The sequence below is a fragment of the Siniperca chuatsi genome, linkage group LG22 (genome assembly GCF_020085105.1).
Source record: "Siniperca chuatsi isolate FFG_IHB_CAS linkage group LG22, ASM2008510v1, whole genome shotgun sequence".
NCBI classification, from domain to species: domain Eukaryota; kingdom Metazoa; phylum Chordata; class Actinopteri; order Centrarchiformes; family Sinipercidae; genus Siniperca; species Siniperca chuatsi.
The window spans coordinates 5,263,108-5,281,580 of NC_058063.1; the positions used below are offsets into that span (position 1 = coordinate 5,263,108).

The 18,473-nt window shown below is 40.5% G+C and overlaps 1 protein-coding gene across 7 annotated transcripts in view; it reads right to left on the minus strand.

Moving 5' to 3' along the window:
* nrxn2b (neurexin 2b) overlaps window positions 1-18,473 on the minus strand; it is a 736,473-nt gene that overhangs the window by 253,865 nt on the left and 464,135 nt on the right. The gene's annotated exons all lie outside the window — the stretch shown is intronic.

Genomic DNA, 18,473 nt, shown 5'->3' on the forward strand with positions numbered 1-18,473 from the left:
TGAGTGAAGAGAATTGAAGGAGGAGAGCACGCACGCACGAACGATGGGAGGCACACATACATGTTTGATTTGTTGTTTGCAAAAAGACACATACAGAAGCCCACGTTTTTAAACCAATGGATACGCTGCCAGCAAGCACATCCTCTAGAGAATGTAAAGCAATGACACCCTTATGTTTAGGTGAGTGTGTGTGTGTATCCGCAAGTCGCACTAATTACTGGTACAACTACAAACAAAATATGTAGACAATGAAGAACCCAGTAATACATGCACTCAAGAGGAGGGGCAGTGAGCACCTGACATTAATTGAATTATTTTCTAACTGATACATTTAACAAGGAATATTTCCCGTCTATCATCTGTACATAAACCTTTATAATGTTTTGTTTCATGCATCCACACTTGCACTCTATTGCACTCAGCACTTCGCACACCTTTCAAGCTTTGACCTCAATTCCACCCTCTGCATGTCTTTTATTTTCTCCTTGCACACCATGTACTCATTTTCAGCTATTTTTGTCAAAACGAGGTTGGGGTACTTGGTGTGGGCAAGACAGAAAAAATAAGAGTGAAAGGTGGGGACCAAGAAAACATGACCGTACGAGGAGTGGGAGGAACAAGGCATGCAAGATAATGAAGAGGAGAAACATGCCAGCAGTGCAGAAAGTAATGTAGGCATTGGATTGCAAGAGGAGAGGAAGTATGAGGGAGAGCACTAGAGAGACAGAGGGGGAAAGCTAGAAAGAGAGAAATGGAGAGAGATTGTGTATCAGATAAATCATGGCCGATAGAGATCTCAGCTGGGACAGGAGTTCAGTGCTAGAGACAAGAAGCAAGAAAAATGGCAAAACAGGAAATACCAGTGCAGGTATTCTGCACTGATGGAGAGAAAAGAGTCCAGACTATTACTCATTGACTCACACGGCCATACACACACACACACAAAAACATCTCTGCCAGGTGGGAACGTCCCAGGGGTGACAAGAGATGCTGTGCTTGCTGCTGTCAGGGTGAGGGAGATGTGACACCCAGGGTGACCGGGACATGTGTCCTGATCTTGCACCAAGGCTGAACTGCTGAACTTAGAGGAAGGATTACAGAATCTTAAAAAAAGAGCCCCCCCACAATCCAGCCAAATGTACACTGTCCAAATCCAATCGCTTGTGCCCATCCTCTATGAGGTACTGAAATAGTACTGAAATCTATTTGTAGAGTATTTACTGTCTTTTAGTCTTTAAGCTAGTTAATTATACTACATGGACAGACTGTAGACAAAGTTAACAGGAGCTCTGTATAATATAATGCAATCCAACAGCACCTCTGTGACAGGTTCTTAATAAATCTTAAGAAAGTCTCAACTAAAATTAAACATTATAAACCGTCCACGCTGTAAGAACACATCTACTCAAAAGGTAGTACTATTACAGTGCAATTGAATTTGACATGACCAGACAAGTTAATGGTCGAGTGAAATAAACCTTATAATGAGGGCTGTCTGTCTGAAATGTTGCGTATTTATTAAATTAACAGTAATGAAAATGGTAGGCAGGAGTTGATTTCTTTATTTCACACTGTTACTTCTACAGTGCACTGGTCTAGATGTAATGGTCTGCTAGGATATTTTTTCTGTCTGTTCAATTGAACTTAATTATATTGTACAGGTGTTTCTGCGATTGTACCCAAACCCAACATGTGTATTTGTCCCAAGAGAAAGAACTCGATTTCCTGCATAATTTGCAGGGAATGGGTTGGCTGCACAAATTATTCTCAGACACATTTTTAAGAACAGGTACACTTTACTTTTCATGTTGGTGCACTCATTCTGTCTTTTCCTTTCTTTTTTTTGTTTTCAGCTGCATACATCTAATTGTTGACCGCCAACGGAATGCATTTTAAGATGATTAATACAAAGTCAATTAATCTCATCACTTATATACCTACACCATCTATATCTTGCCAGACAATTGTACATATGTTTCAGTCTTGTAGTATGTTATTTCATGTACAGGTAACACTGATAAACATCGCCATGTCTTGGTTAGGTTGATTGATTGATTTGATCGGGCAGCAAAGCTATTTTCAATGAAGTCATACTTGCAAATTTAACTGCATTCGCCATTAGAGAAAACAATGACAAGAAAACATCTGAATTTTACAAAACAGAAAGGGAAAAGCAAGGAAACATGTAAAAAAGAGGGGTACTGAGCACAAATAAAAATTGTATAATTGCAGTATCAGTAAATTATCATCTATATGTAATAAACCATTTTGCCAATTACTATTTATTGTAAGCCTTATCTCTAAACATATTTCAAAGTATATGCAAAATGTGCTGTTTCGTTATGAGACTGTCACTGACAGTATTGATGTTTCCTTTAGAGGACAGTGTGTGGACTGGGAACTCATTATGATGAAAAACACAGAGGACTGCCAACACCTGCTGCTCCACTCCCCTTCGGCACAGGCAAAACAAGGAATACAGAGCACACAGATACACACAGGTGAACAATCACTCCAGACACACATGCACAAATACTAATTGCACCACACACACATGACTGTCATGTCAGTGCTACTGCTGTGTGATGCAACACCCATGTCCCAGAGTTGAAAAGCCTTGCACTTCAGACACTAAATATTCCCCCAGTGAAAGTCCAAAATCCCTCTGGCGAAGTGAGGTCATAGATGGTAGGAAGTGGGATTAGTTTACTGGCAGACGTGGGATCAAAGCCTCTCGTCTACAGTTTAATCCTGAATAAACCTTCTAGCCATTATACTACTAATTAATTAGACTGCAAACACTACTCGATATTAAGAACATGACAAAAGGCAGAAATACATAAGAGAGACAGGATTTTTTTTTCAAGGAAGAACATTATAAAGGGTCAATGTGGGTATATGTATGTTAATGTATAGATCTATTTAAAGGGTTCCAGCAGCAATACACATGACAGGAAGTAGAGGAAAGACTGGGATTTTTCCGTTGGGTGAGGTCAGGAAACTGGGACAAGCTGCATCTCTTTGCTCGCGCAGCGGGGGAAGGCGGAACACAAAAAGCAAGTCATCAATTTTTAACTTCTGTCTCCTGTTTTGCTATTCAGTAGCTTTCTCCCGTACTGAGCCCCCAATGTTAGCCGCTTATGTAAGTGCACTGTTGGGAAACTTCCTCCAGACTGAGCCCCAATGTCGGATGCTTATATAAGTGCACTGCTGGATCCTGCAAACAGGGAAATAACCCTGTTCGTCTGGAAGCCAAACTGAGAGACTGAAAAAGTGGTTTGGCATTAGCGTTGCCAATTGTCAACTGCCATCTACCAGGCAGGCTATTCAAAGTTACTTTGAAGCCTTTTGTGGAACTACAAACATGCTTCATCAGTTCTTATTCTTATTATTTCATTTCTTAAAAGAAAGAAATTCATCTGACAGTAGAAATCTACAGTTGTAGATAGTTGTATCTGAGTACAGTAGCTATCTTATTTTTATTACTGAAAGTTTTCAGGTTTTCTGAGAGTGTACTTTCAAAATAGGAAGAGATCAGATAACTCATTTCTCATAACTAAACCACAAAATAGGTTCTTTGTAATAGCCTTTCAATATGACCCATTTGAGCATTTATTTATCGTTCTCATTGTTAGTGCCTTCCAAAATGGCCCACATAACCAATACAAAATGATTCATATGAGCAATTTCTTAGGGTAGGGAAAGATCATGGTTACTGTCATGGTTAAAAGAAACCAACGGGAGATGGGATGCAAACTGTGGTCACTGTTATCAAAGTCAGACACCTTGTACACACAACCACCCACGACAACCTTGTTTCTAAGCAATTTTGTGGTCAGATGGTGATATCACGCTGCTTTTGCTTTTAAAAGAGTACAAGAAAAAATAGGTTGCTTGTCAGCAAAATGTAAAAATTGATCTTTTTAAGCATTTTAACAATAGAAGACCGTCATCTTTACCTTCATATTTATGCTATCTTAAGTGAATGTAACATAGGCAGTGCACAGTCTGGCCATTGTGCTGTATAGGGCCGACATAGACAGTAACATGGGCCAGCAACCTGATTGTAGCTTGTAACATGATTAATACTGTTTATTTACTTACTTTAATATAATGCTCGCAGGGAGGTTTGGAAATTAAAATCTATTGGTTTTCCACCAACCCAGCATCAATTATCCTGCCAGTAATCAGATGCATACATTTACCCAACAATGCCTTCAAAGTAAGCCACAAAACAGAGCACAATGGTGAACGAAAGCAAAATATTAAGCTATCTACACAGAGCTGGTGGGTACATTAGAGTACAGAGTTATGGACAAAGGAATCCACTATTAGCATTGTGGCTTCACCAGCTTTGAAAACTAAGGATATCTAGTTAATTGAATGCATCTGTATGGTGATACTAGAGTTACAGGAACTGAGAGGGATAATGAAAGGCGCACTGGTTTCGATGCAGGAAAATTAGGAATTCAAGGAGAAGGTTTAGATGAAAAAGAGCTGATCAGGATGAAAGATGGACAGGAAAAAAGTAGGGAGGCTATGTTTGGTAATTAGAGGGGAGGGATTAAAGGAAAACGTGTGTGTTGTGGGTAGCAGAAGCCTCAGCTAGGTAGAGGAGAGGAAAGGTAACCAGCAAGAGGGGTTGTCTCCAGTTTCGCTTGGATGAAGGAGCAGGATGCACACATCTTAATCATGTGAAATGATATATCCTCAAGGGGAGAAAGAGGGAGACAGCAAGGATGATGAGGAAAAAATATAAATCACTTACTCCTCTCTTTCCCCCCTTCTTCCCATCCCCATCACCATAAACGCCATTTTCCCTGAGATTCCATTAGCGATCATACGCCAAATGACATTGTCTGCAAATCTTATGTTAGCTCTCCTTGTCCTAGTTAATTGGGTGTTTGGTAATTACAAAGAACTGATATCTATCAGTAGGTTGGGATGTTGAATATTTAAACAGCGCAGGTATGGCTTGTCCCCCCAGGGTGCTGTAACAGTGTCTCATCAGCTGAATCAGCTTTTTTTTAAGCCATAGTCAAACAAATTTACTGTCTTGACAACACAGGAACAGATGAAGCTTGGTTCACCCCAGGGTAGGGCCACGATCAATGCTCCAAACAAGCTCCTTGGTCACTTTTTATTCAAGTAACCATGTACAGATCTCTACAGAGCCCTGGTAGTGTCAGGGGTACTTGACTTGTAAAGTCTGTGTAGTTTGTCAGTAATCCAGGCTCTCAAATTATTTTATTTTTGATCATGAATTAGTCATTTGTGCATTTGAAAAATAATGTCAAATAGTAACTGCAGGAACTAAAGTTAGAGGTTGCTGTGGCAACTCTGATCAGTTAGGGAGGAGCACCCAGAGTGTTTGCAACAGGCTATATGTTGTGTTTTGGCATTGATATCTTCATATTGATATTGTTGGGCTACTGCATTCATTACATTTGTTCTTGTCCCCTTGACACCCTTTAATACAGTTGTGACACTAAACTGGACATTGTGTCAGCAATACTGGCCAGCTATGTCCGCTAACAGTTAGCTATTAGCTAACTATATTAACTAAATAATATTATAAAGCGTACGGTCTAGACCTGCTCTATAGGAAAAGTGCAATGAGATAACTTCTGTTATGAATTGGCGCTGTATAAATAAAATTTAATTGAATTGAATTGAGCTGCACATATACCACTGTGTATCCTAATGCAGTGCGAAATAAACAGTTAAGGAAGAATACAATCTTAGGGAGCCACTTGGGGTTAATACAGAGATGCATGAATATACAATGTTGCATATCTACAATACTGTACACAAATCATTAACTAATATTGATTAATTAACTAATTAATTCAAAAGCAAAATGACTAATCTGTGCAACGAGTGGAAAACAAATTTAACCATGACACCTGCAAAGTTGCGTAGATCTCTTATCTGCACAGAAAAAAACATGTCCTCTTTTTCCACCTCACTTCCACTATTGCAGAAATGCAAAATCAGACCGCTGCTGGTAGGCTGGCAAGCTTTTCCCATCTCTCTTTCTCACCTCCACTCATCTTCTCTCCATTGATTCCTTCCTCCCCCTCCAGCCAACCATCCATCCATCGCTGCAGCCTAGCGCTGTGTGGTGAGTCAGCTGTCACTGTCTGTCCCTCCAGCTGTGGACCCAGCTGTCTGGGCCAGATGGGCTCATCTCCACCTCATTCTCCCTCACCCATGATGTCTATGAGGGCCCCCCCCTAACCTGAAGCCACGGACAACTGGCCCCAGAGCATATTACTCTCACTGAGCCAAAACAATATGGAAAAGAGATGTTTCCCGTGCATTCGAACAGACAAATGAGGTTTTTGGTGTAACTCACATTGTGACAAAACCCCAGGCTGTAATGGCTGTTTATTGTTATTAGCACTAGCACTGAAACATTCCTTTTTTAAGTGATTACTCTTTACTTTGCAGCAACTTCAGAAGGTGATGTACAGGTTTACCGGGACCTGAAAACGATTCCTTTCTACTTGCCATTGTGAAGGTAATAATCAGGGTACATGCTCAAAGGTTGGTGGGGAGGGAGAGTGCCTGCTAAAGCTAGTCCAGAATAATACTGGCTCACAGTAATCTCCTGCACACAGGGAGAAATTTTGACAAGGATTTAAGGATTTTAAATACAATTTCTTTACGCAGTGAAGGCCCAACAATAGCACTGGGGAGAAAGGGGGACAGAGCATGGTGCAAGAGAGAAAGTTAGGAGAGGAGAGAGGGAGAATGCATGAGCAAGAGAAAGAAAGAGTCATCATCTTTCTGGGGAGCCAGATTGCAGAGCTCTAGGGTATGAGACGCCCCTGTGTTAAAAATGCCTGCTGAATCACATCTAATTTATCCAAAGCCTACGTGAAGAGGAACAGCAGTTAATGTGAGTGTGTGTATGTGTGTGAAAGAGGGTGAAAAAAGAGAGATCAACAGAAGACAGACAGAGTCCACTGTACAACAGCTTATTTAAGACATAAGCCGTTTTTGATGCTCTGTTGGGGTCTATGTTCGATAAATGGAAGTGCCTTTTGATTTAAACTCCCGATAGGGAGCGCCGAGTCCTTGCTGTTCTCACTGAGATTAACACACAGCAACAATGAGAAATCTGCAGGGAACAGATTGGGGAGAGAATTCTCTTATCCTGCACGTAAGAGATACATGGCTTGAGCTGCAATTTCGTCTGTGGCTGATAGCATCCTACATGGTTTGCAAACACAGTCATAGATGCTGATGTGCAAGTATAACACAGACAAAGCCACCAGGCATGTTGGGTTGTATTTACAAAATATTTGCAGAGGCACTCATGCATCTACGCATCTATATGTTCTTCAAGTCGTTGCTCAGTTAATACACTAAAATAGGGGAGGTGTAGCATGTACCGCTAGCGTGTGCTTAGCATTTTCTGGAAAGGAGAAGTAATGTTTGACAATAGCCTCACCAGTCTAAGACCTTCGGCTAAACCTGACCTGACCGACCTGAGATCTGAGGCTACACTTTTTTAATTTCATCTATTACTGACCGCTAGAGTACCAGGCTAATGTAACACATAGGCTATGCTGTTTATCTCTCTGTTTTCCCACTGGACACTGTGTATTTACATGCAACACAATGATGCAGACGACTCGCACAGTCAGAAAGAGACAGAAATAAATGTTTTAATAAATTACATTTGAAAATAACAGCACTACCAACTCAAAACTAAATACTCTAGTCTGGTAGCACAACTCCCTTTTAAGCCAGATATTTATTAGATATTGACTGTTTTTTTAAATTACTTTTAGCTTATGTATCTACAGTCTTTAAAATTCACATTCATCACAGTCCTTGTGTTTTCTGTTTCTGAATCTATCATGCACGAATAAATCTACTGAATTTTCATGTTATTTCGTATGCTAACTGGCTAAAAAGGCTTGATTAGACGTTCTAAATAAAACCCGTAGTTACAACTAAGTAACTTGACTGAGCAGCATTACATATGAAATGTTGATCAGAAACAAAATTAAGCACTGATTAAACCAAACTGCTGTTCCAATTAGACAACTGAACTTGGACATGATTTGAATCTCAGGTCTTAATGAATCTTAACTCAGCTGGGATCAGTTATGCCCCATTTTAGCACACCTCTGTGTGAATACATCCCATTGTAGTGTATAGTATTGTTACACTGCCTATCAGCATATTTAAAGTTATTTAGCTAACGCTGCAGTTACAGGGACAGATAACTTTGAAATAACGAGTTAACATACAATACTACCAAATTCAGAACTTCAGTAAAGAGACTCTATATGGCAAGCAAAATTGTAATTGAAAACGTAGAGACATAAATTATGCAGGAGAAAGGACTGCAATAAGTAGAGAATAAACCAGGGAATAATGTAATGCCAGGCAGCATTTGTAGATTCCAGTCTGCACAGATATCGGTTTGCACAGCTTCTCTGCACCGAGTGTCCTTTCAGCAGGATGACCCAATCTTCTCTTGATATTCATTTCTGTCATTTTAATCCTTTCCCCCAACACCGGCTCCCAGCTTAGACCTTTAAAAAAAAAAAAAGCCCTAGTCCTTATCATTCTCTCCCTCTGGGAGGCAGTTTGGGCATAATCCCCCTTTCTGATGTTTGCTACTTCTTGTGTCATCTTTTATCTAAGAGAGAAACCCCTTGAAATAAACACTTTCCACTGATTTCCCCTCAGCGGAAAATATTTCCTCCCAGTTCTCTGTATACGGTTTCATTTATCACTGGCAAAGTACAACTTTTCAAAAAACAGAGGAAGAAAATATCCTTTTAGGATGTTTTGGGTGAATTTGTGCCTACATTGAGAAAGATTGTGTATGTGTTGCAGGCGTATGTGTGTGTGTGTGTGTGTGTGTGTGTGTGTTCTCTATGCTGTGAGTGCAGCACAAGTGAAACGCCTCTACTGCAGTATAGCTGACTGGAATCAGGATTTCAGAGTTAATGGACAGGGTGACTGCTGCCTCCTTGACGTGTCAGCCTTCGTTACACGCTCTGCACACAGAAGCCACCGCCGCCACTGTCCGCAACAGGGAAACAGAGCAGCCGAATATGTTTAAGAAAACAAAAATACAAAAGATAACTGTTTGGTCTGCTGTGTCTTGTGTACCAACCTTTGAAAGCACTGTGTCTGTTAAGTCCGATTACTCTGTTGCATGGTTTTGCTCTCAATTAATACACAGGTTAATACAACACATGTATATTTTTTCTATTTCTGTGTATTTATCTTTGTGTATGTGCTTGAGAATGTGTTATTCACATGTAGCATGCCTGATAGTGTTGTTTACTGCACACTGTTACATTTCTTTGTAGTGCTTTTTATATAAAAGCCACAGAGTAATCCGTGGTACCCAGTGTGCTAAATCGTTGATGCTGTTTGACAGCAAAGACCTTGGACTCAGTCACCCAAGTCGGGCCCCTACAAAGGCAGGCTTCCAGGCAACCGACCCCCAACTGGATTTTTCATACCTACTATTATAGGTCAGGAGCTGGGAATACAGAAGGCAACAAAATCATAATTTATGGATCTATACTGTATGGCACACCTGGCAACCCTACAACTTCTCTATATCACAAATCCCTGCAGTTAAGAAATCAATCTTCACAGCAGATTTTCTCCCGTAGAGCCAATAAGATGTAAAAATAATGACAAGTGGGCTGCCCTCCAGTGGTTAGAGATGATTGTGAGTCCCCTCCAACTTCTAAAAAGCATGAAGTTGTCCCCCCCAATAAATTATTTCTAAATAAATTGTGTAATTGAAAATTTTCATTTAATAGCCGACTCCACTTTTGAAATAATTCACACATAAACGCAACGCCTTTTGAAGGTTTTTCTTTATGTTCCCCCCTGTCCCCTGCTCAGTGGTCTGAACCATTTGTTAGCCTTTCCTGCTCAGCTTCCAGATGTAGCCGGGAAGCACAGGGAGATGAGACAGATAAGACTTGGTCTTGTGAAGCTGCGGCATTTATTAACTGACACACTGTAACCTACACTGTACATTTACAGCCAGACTGACAACTTCACTGCCAACCTTTTCCTCTGCTCCCCTGGCATTCACTGTCACTTTCTGCCGCTCGCTCTCTCTCACTCGCTCAACCACACACTCGCTATGCACACATTACACACTGCCCTATTCCTTAAAGGAGCTACGCTACTCTTATTAACATGTTGCATATACTAAACTAAGTGGGAATTTGGGAAATTAATTTTAACGGTTTACTTCATCCTGATACCTTTGCTTTCTTTTGGACTACGTTTCCCAGATTCCATCTCTGGAGCATCTCAATAGCACGTGAGTTGTGTCTTCGGTATGACTGGTGATGGGTGACTGCTAGAACCGTAGGCTAGTCCTGCGACAGATGCCTTGTAAGTAATTTTGTGCAAACAAAGATAAAGTCTGATATTTGGTTTTTTTTTCTTTACTTCTACTCATCAACAGAATAAAAGGTTAAAACTATTGAGAAAATTCCATGTTTGTGGTCCCCCCCTAAGTTGTAATGAGATCTGCGCCCTTGTCTTGGAAGCTCGCTTGAAATCATGTAGGATATACAGAAGGCAAAGAAGATCCTACCTCAGGGTGAGTTTACATTTTAGTTTACTTGCACCATGCTCTGTCCCCCTTTCTCCATTTTAGAATACTTCCACTGTGTGACAGAGAGGGAAAAGTTGGAGAATTGTAGAGAAGAGGAAAAATGGTGACACATAAAGACAGACGTCCAGGAATTTCCTCAACATTTCTATACCTCTCCCCCTCATCATTCCATCCTATCCTTGTTCTCTCCCTCCTTTGACAGCTGCTAAGTCTCCAGCTCAATAGAGGACATTAACCACCAAAGTGCAGGCCTGCTATCGGGTGGCTACAGGAGGGCTCATTAGGGATGAGGTTGATGGAGACATCAAGTTCTAGAGCTTATCAGTTGGCTTGCAGCAGCTCAAGGTTGAAGTTAACATGTTCAGGTTATCAAAAGGCAGATGGGGGTGCCTGCTTTAAATATGTGAACATGACTTTCCATCATTGTATCGACTGCTGCTGCCATTTAGGATGGGGAAAAAGTGCTGTGCTGCACATTTTAATTAATGGATTGGGTTTTCAATTAGAGGAGACCGAAATTATTATCAAACAATAACAAAGTAAGTCAATAAAAAAGTAAGTTGATGGGTAAATACATTCAAGGGTAATATTTTAAATGAACGCCTTCAAATCTTTAGTGAAATCTATTTTTTTTTTTCCAGTAATTCTTATATGCTGCTCTTTCTCTCTCCCTCTCTCATCCTCATGCACAACATGAACACAACCAAAGAGCCAAGGCACGAGGTGACATTGCCAACATAATAATTAGCCATGAAGCTGTCGTCTTCTTCTCCCGCCGACTTAATGACCTAGAGTGGCTGCATCAGTGGTTATTAAATTAAATAATTTCAAGCCACCAGGAAGAAAGAGAGCAACTGTGTGAAAAAAAACACAAATACACGCAGCTTGAAAAACACACACACACAGTACAGTCATACTGCTACTGTATAGTGCTTATTCTATGACACATTAATGATAATGCTCATTGACCATATACTATCAGTCAACTGTTTACTATGCAAACACCAGTCATGTGATGTAAGTGATACTGATGATCTGCTTGCCTTAAATTAGTGAGGTACTGTGCTAAGAAAATTATCTATCTGGCCTCTCATACCTGCCATTATAATCCTTTCCCCAACACCAGCTTCCAGCTTAGACTCTAAATTGAAAGAAAACTGAAAGTAAAGCATTTGGGGTGCAAGGTACTATGGTGGATTGTGAATTAATATTTTCACAGGCTGCCAAAGTTAACGATCCCTGACTTATTTCACCGAAATGAAAAAAAGGAAAGTGTTCTTTTAATCTAAAATGTCGTGGAAGGTAGCATCAGCCTTGGAGAGCAAGAATAAAAGTGCGGAAAAAATCTTAAGAGGTACTTCAGTGATGAACAGGAAATTGAGCAGGTTGACACTGAGTCTGTTGGGTTGGAGGGGAATTACATGACAGGAGCCATCCAAAAAAGGGTCAATCACTGAATAGTCGAGCCTGCAAGCATTAGACACCTCTGCAAATCTCATACCCAGCTAACAGACATACTCCTGCTAAGTCTAATGTAACACAGAGCCTGTCCTCGCAAAAAAATACGGCCGTATAGGTCATCTGTGCAAGCAGCTTATTATGACCCATATTTACGTTTGTTGTTAGGCGCAGACCTCTAGTGGCTAAAGTAATTATGACGGGAGCAAAGGAGGAAGTCAGGTGACGTAGAATAAAGAGCGACAAAGTCCGCGTAGGGACAAACACAGGACTTTCACCCAGGAGGCCGCTGTTCAAGTCTCGTGTGAAACCACGACTTGACTTATTTTAAGTTACGTATGCAACTTAAGTTACGTCACGTGACTTACGTACATAACTTAGGTCTTACTGTAACTTACTAATGTAGCATACTTGTTTTAACCCAAACCACCAACCATCATTTCCTAAACCTAACCAGGTAGTTTTGGTGCCTAAACCTAACCAAACTGCAACCATTTCATGTTAACCATTTGTTTGTTGTTACCATGATGATGAAGGGGTCGCTGGTACTCTCCAATGGTATATATATAGGTTGTTTTGGGAAATGGTCATATTTGTCGCTTTGGGAGTCATTGGCAAACGACCTATTCTGTCGTTTAGGTATGACTAGTTGGTAGTATGTGATGCTGAACAGCAGATGTGTTGGTTTTCACCACTGGATTGTGGAGAACCACAAGCTCTGTATGAGGAAAGAGAGAGTGAAGAGCATACATATACGTGTGCTTGTTTTTCTACAGTCAGTAGACAGTGGAAGACAGAACAGGTACTGTACTTGGTATCCTAAACTATGAACTCTGGCTTCTGACTGTCCAGATGCAATGTAATTGTAACCTTAATTCTAGACCCAAGACATAATTAGGGGTCCAATCAGTGAAGCTCGCTGCTGGAGCTCTGTGGCTTTTGTTCGCATTATTCTTTCTTCTTCTTCCTTATTTTTCTCCGCTAAAACCATAGGACCAAAAGTCACCAAAATAGGCAGGTGGGTTGCAAATTCCACCCACTACTCAGGCACATAAAATGACACTCAGTGACCTTAAGGTGGCGCTATAACAATCAAGTTTACGTTTTCGCAATTATCTCGAAAACGACATGGCCTAGAGTCAAAATTCTTTCATCATTTTAATCTCTCAAGTCATCTGCATGTGGTCTTCTGCTCTAAAAATGTCACATTTTGCATTTTTTTCTCAAAATCCTATTTTCGACCTCTCGTCAGAAACAGCTGGGCCAATCGTCCCACAATTGAGTCAGGATCATCTACAGACTTCACTGATACACCAATCCGTTGCAATTATACAAGCCAATCAATTTTTTGTCATGTCATGTCAAACGCGTCTTCACCGAAGGTCATAAGCTACATCAAATGTTTCTGGAAGTAGCTTTATATACTTCAACAGAGCATCAGCATATAGTGATGACCATGATGAATTATTTTAAAGAAAAGCAAGAGTTTTGCTTCTTCTCAATCAAATAAGAAACAAGCATCCAAATGCTCGCAATCTGCTTGGACTCCCCGATCCTTGCCGCGTATATATATTGCTAAACTTGTGCTTGGTTGCAGTGAATACCAACAAAACGTGCCCACCAAAGAGGGTCATCTTTGTGTGAGGAAATTTTGTTCTTTCAAAGAACAGAATTACAGTTCAGAAAGACATCCAGACAGAGCCACATTCTCCTAACCAAACGTTTCCACAAAATTCCCTCCCTCTTTGCTGAGTGGAAACCTCCGGCCTTAATATCTCCGTACATACTCTGTGCATCACGCAGCATTACTTATTTATATGGATACAGGCCAAGTAAACACATCACATGTATGCACTCAATAATTTAGCGAGAGAAAGAGGGCAGTGTAAGCACTTTCTAGGTGCAATCTATATTTAAAGATTAGGTTAGGTGGCATTCATCTTTACTCTCAGCTGTCAGATGTTGTCTGATGATTTCAACAGTGATTTCTCCAAAATCTCTGCTAAACTGCTGACACCACTGCATTTACTAAAGCTGGAAGACCTCTTTATTACCTACAGTACCACAGTGAGGGCATTAGATAAAATCTAGTTAGTAGACAACAAGTAATCCAAAATGCAGCAGGTCTGTAACATATGCAAAAGGTAGATGAATGCACGCACCTCTGACGTTTCGACCCTAATGCTAGACAGGATGTTAATATTGGATGATTCTACAAACTATGATTTAGGTTCAATGACAGAGTTTTAAAATATTTAATGCCAACACTTTTTAATTATTAACTTCGACAATAAACATGCACTGTAACTACAGTATGGTTAAGGCATGGTTAAGATTGTGGTGATATTCAAAACAGCCACCATGCCCAGTGCTTAATTTGTAAATCAGGAGGTCCCGGAACACAGAGAGGGTGCTGTTCCGGCAGGTCAGGGGGAGAGAAAACATCACGGAACGTATCAAAAATCCCCAGCGCCTGGAGCACATTGGACAACGCCTAAGTGCTAGCTGTTAAAACTAAACACAACTGTCATCACAAACAAAGTATTATTTATTTACATTTCCCAATCAGAGCAGCAGGGGGAGGAGCGTATAAACAGCTGTTTATGGTGTGTGGGGGTGTCTCTCCCTCTCTCGTTGACTATCCCTTCACTTCCCTGTCGTTTCCCGAAAGTTCTCTTTGCAACCATGAAAAGCAAGCAGGCTAAGAAACCAAACTAAGTGACGTGTTCTGTCTGTCTGTCTGTCTGTCTGTCTATCGATCTTCTCTGCTCCGTTTCAGTACTATGGGCAGCCTACAGCTACACACGTAATTCATTTCACCATATCACAGCACAAACGTCCACTTGTTTAGCTGTGGGGCTTACAGTAATCATATGCCAAAAATATTTAGACACCAAAAAGCATTAAACCACTTGCCAGCATGCAGTGCTATTATTGCCAACCTGTTAATCACCTAAAACGACTTTGGGCTGCTCAGGGACAGACTGACCTACTGGTTTGAAGAAATTCAGCAAATTTGATTGTGTTTTTGGCATTTTACCAGTTTCCTCCTTGTTGCTGAGGGTATCCTAATTCAAATAGCACTTAGTGACATGCACAAAACTCATACGCTGCAAGGTTTCACTGCGAGACCTGACCGCTCTCTCTTTAAAAAAAAAAATAAAAAAATAAGATGCAAAATAGGCAAACAAGTGATTTACGATCACTTCAACTTCAGCTTCAGTTTATTTAAAGTGCACATCACCCAGAGAGTCTCTGAACACTACAAGTCAGTACAACAGCAAATAACAACATAAAAGAAAACACACGATATTACATGTATAAGTACACACACTTACTCACACACGCACAGGTAATACTGTTAATATGACCACAAGGTTTAGGTTAGTCATTTTAAAAACAGAGATCATATAATCATAACAGGATTGAGGTAGCTCTTTGTCCGGAGGAAAAACAGTCAATGATTTGGGTTCCAGCCGGTGAAATTCACAGAGATCATAATTAACAGGAAAAAAAGCTTTTCAGCCTGGTTTTGAAAGTATCAACAGAGCTTGCCTCCCGAATGTGCAGGTGAATAATGTTAAATTATTCCAGAGAAGTGGAGCTCGGTGGGCAAAGGCTCGACCGCCAAAAGAGTTCTTATTAAATCGAGGAATGGTTAGGTAACCGGCATCAAGGGAGAGACGTGAAGGAGTTTATGGAGAAATAAGATTGGAAATAAATGAAGGAGCCAGTCCATTTAAAGCCTTATAGGTAAGAAGGAGGATTTTAACTTCAATGGGAAATTAAAAAATGACAGAACAGATAACATAGGGACAAAGGAGGTGCAAATTAAGCCCTGAACATGCTCATCCACCACCCTGACCTTCACACCTCATTAGTTCCTGTGCTGGTACTAAACATCCACCCCGGTCTCATTCCCAGGGTGTCGGATGCCGATGTTTTGTCACCTCTGCGCAGTGTATACAGACGCACAAGATACCCTTTAGCGTTTGTAGGAGACCAAAAGTTGTGTGAAACCAAAAGTTATTTAAAGTTCTAAGTTACTTTACAAGTAAGTCACATGACTTATGTCACTTATGTCACATGACTTCCTACTACCTAACCAAGTAGTTTTGTTGCCTAAACCTAACCAACATGTCACTTACGTCACATGACTACAGGTACGTTCAATCTGAAAACGGTGTCCACTCTTTTGCTACGGTTTCCGGATTGAATGTCATGTGTCCTCAAAACGGTGTGCAACGGTGTGCAGCAGGCTTTGAGGTATGTTTTCTCTCATTTGGTGGGTGTTTCAGAGGTTTTACCCAATCAGCAGCGACATGTATATAAACACCGGCGAATTAAAAAGGCAGTGCAGTGCAGCGCACTTGCGTAAACAACAGGGTGTTCAAGGCACAACAATTTCCGTTTAAATAAACGTTTTGCTACGTTTTGTCGGGGCTGAACGCGCCCCAGGTAGTTTTGTTGCCTAAACCTAACCTTATGTCACTTACGTCACATGAGTTCCTACTACCTAACCAAGTAGTTTCTGAAGGCGTCTCCTGTATATGCTAAAGGGTACCACGTGCGTCTGTAGGAGACGCTGAGGGGCTGTATTTGATGCCCTGGGAATGAGAACGGGTTGAAATGTCGGCGTTAGACATAAACTGTAGGTAATTCTGACAAATACTGGGCTGGGCATTTTTAATGAATTGCCAATTGATACAAGATAACAGATACATTAGCACAAAAAGGATTATATGCATTGATTTTTCATATCCTTTCTTAGTTTTATTTTTATTACTGTTTACAATATAATCTATGTCTTGCAAATGAATGACTGCTGAATGACCTCTGCTTGAAATCCACTATTTTCACATACATAATTGCTTGGTAGGTGTTATTCTCACTTATTATTGCCATAAAAGATCATGCATTCTTGCCCTGTGTGATAAATGTGATATAAATATTCTGGCTCACTAACTTAAATAATATTATTAAGGTTATTTACTGCACATGTTGGCGAGGGAAGCTGTGTATATAAATTTACGAGTGTCTGCATTTTTGTGGGCTGTTTTATTCCCCCTGTTTGTAGTAGGGATGATAGATTTGGACAGTTGGCTTTCAGTCCCCTTACCCACCAGCAGGCTCTATAGCTGGCAGCCATAATGCCCTGCTGTGCTTATCAAATACCAAGATGACACATTTATTTAAAGACCCTTACACTCTCTGTTCAGCTCAGCCCTGTGTCTGGTCCCGCCTATGCACTGCAGGGGTTTACAGGAATCGCTCTGTGACAGTGTCTGATAAAGTCATTAGGGTTCCACACTAATAACAGGCAATGGGCAGAGACGTCCTTTTTTTGCCAATAGATAGGCACCACTGCTAACATGTAACACGAGGGGATGAATGCTTATAGAAATGAGAAAGAACATGTAATGGAGAATCGCTAATCTTGGATGATTGGAACTACAGAGGGAACCGTAATATAAAAAAACAACTGAGTTGAATTTTAATCATGGAAGGAAATGGATCTCTGGCTCTCGGGATTGGCTTATGAGGGAGCTCCAACTATAGGTTACATAAATTAATCTGTGAATACAACATTGACAACCTAGGCTGGTATTCTTTTGGCTGCCGTGGTCCAAACATGGAGCCTGCTTTTCCAGCCGATGAGGCGAGATTTGATTGCCAGGGAGTGGAAAGAGTGGAACCCACAGGTTCAAATCGAGTCACAGCTCATGGTCCTTCATGGACTTTTCTTCCTCAGAGGGCAGGCAAATCTTGCATTTCAAATAACTTTGTTGAAATAACCTACTGAATTTCTATGGGACAGAGAGCTTTGGTACACGCATGGTTGAAACAATGTGTACAAAAATCTCACCATACACACTAGTCGGAATTCTTTCTCTCTGTCTCCCTTGTTCGGGTTCATTCATTTGCTCTCTCATCAGTTTATTTTCACTCCCTTGGCCATGATTACAGTTCATACATTTAAATAATTAAATTTGCAATGCCCAGCTACATAATCTTATTCTTCCTCCGCTGCCTTCTCCTGTTTTTCAGTGATGCTTCAACTCCCCGGGGGCAAATTTTCTCCTCTGTCTCTTTCCTTCAGTAAAAAAAAAAAAAAAAAAAAAAAAAAAAAAAGGCTGGTTTGTTGAACTATGATTCAATGACGATTATGCTCTTGTCTTTCTCCTTGCTTGTATTAGCCAATGCAAACTTACTACTAGCTACGTCTCCTCCCCTAGCTCTTCTATTAAGGGCTATTAATTACACTTGTCACCATTTGTCGGTTAAGTGGACATACTCATTTCTAATCAAAGCCACTTTTACTCAGCCATAACAGACCTTCTATTCCTTGTTTGTACTCTGCTATATGTTATTGTTTTTTATGTATTTTATC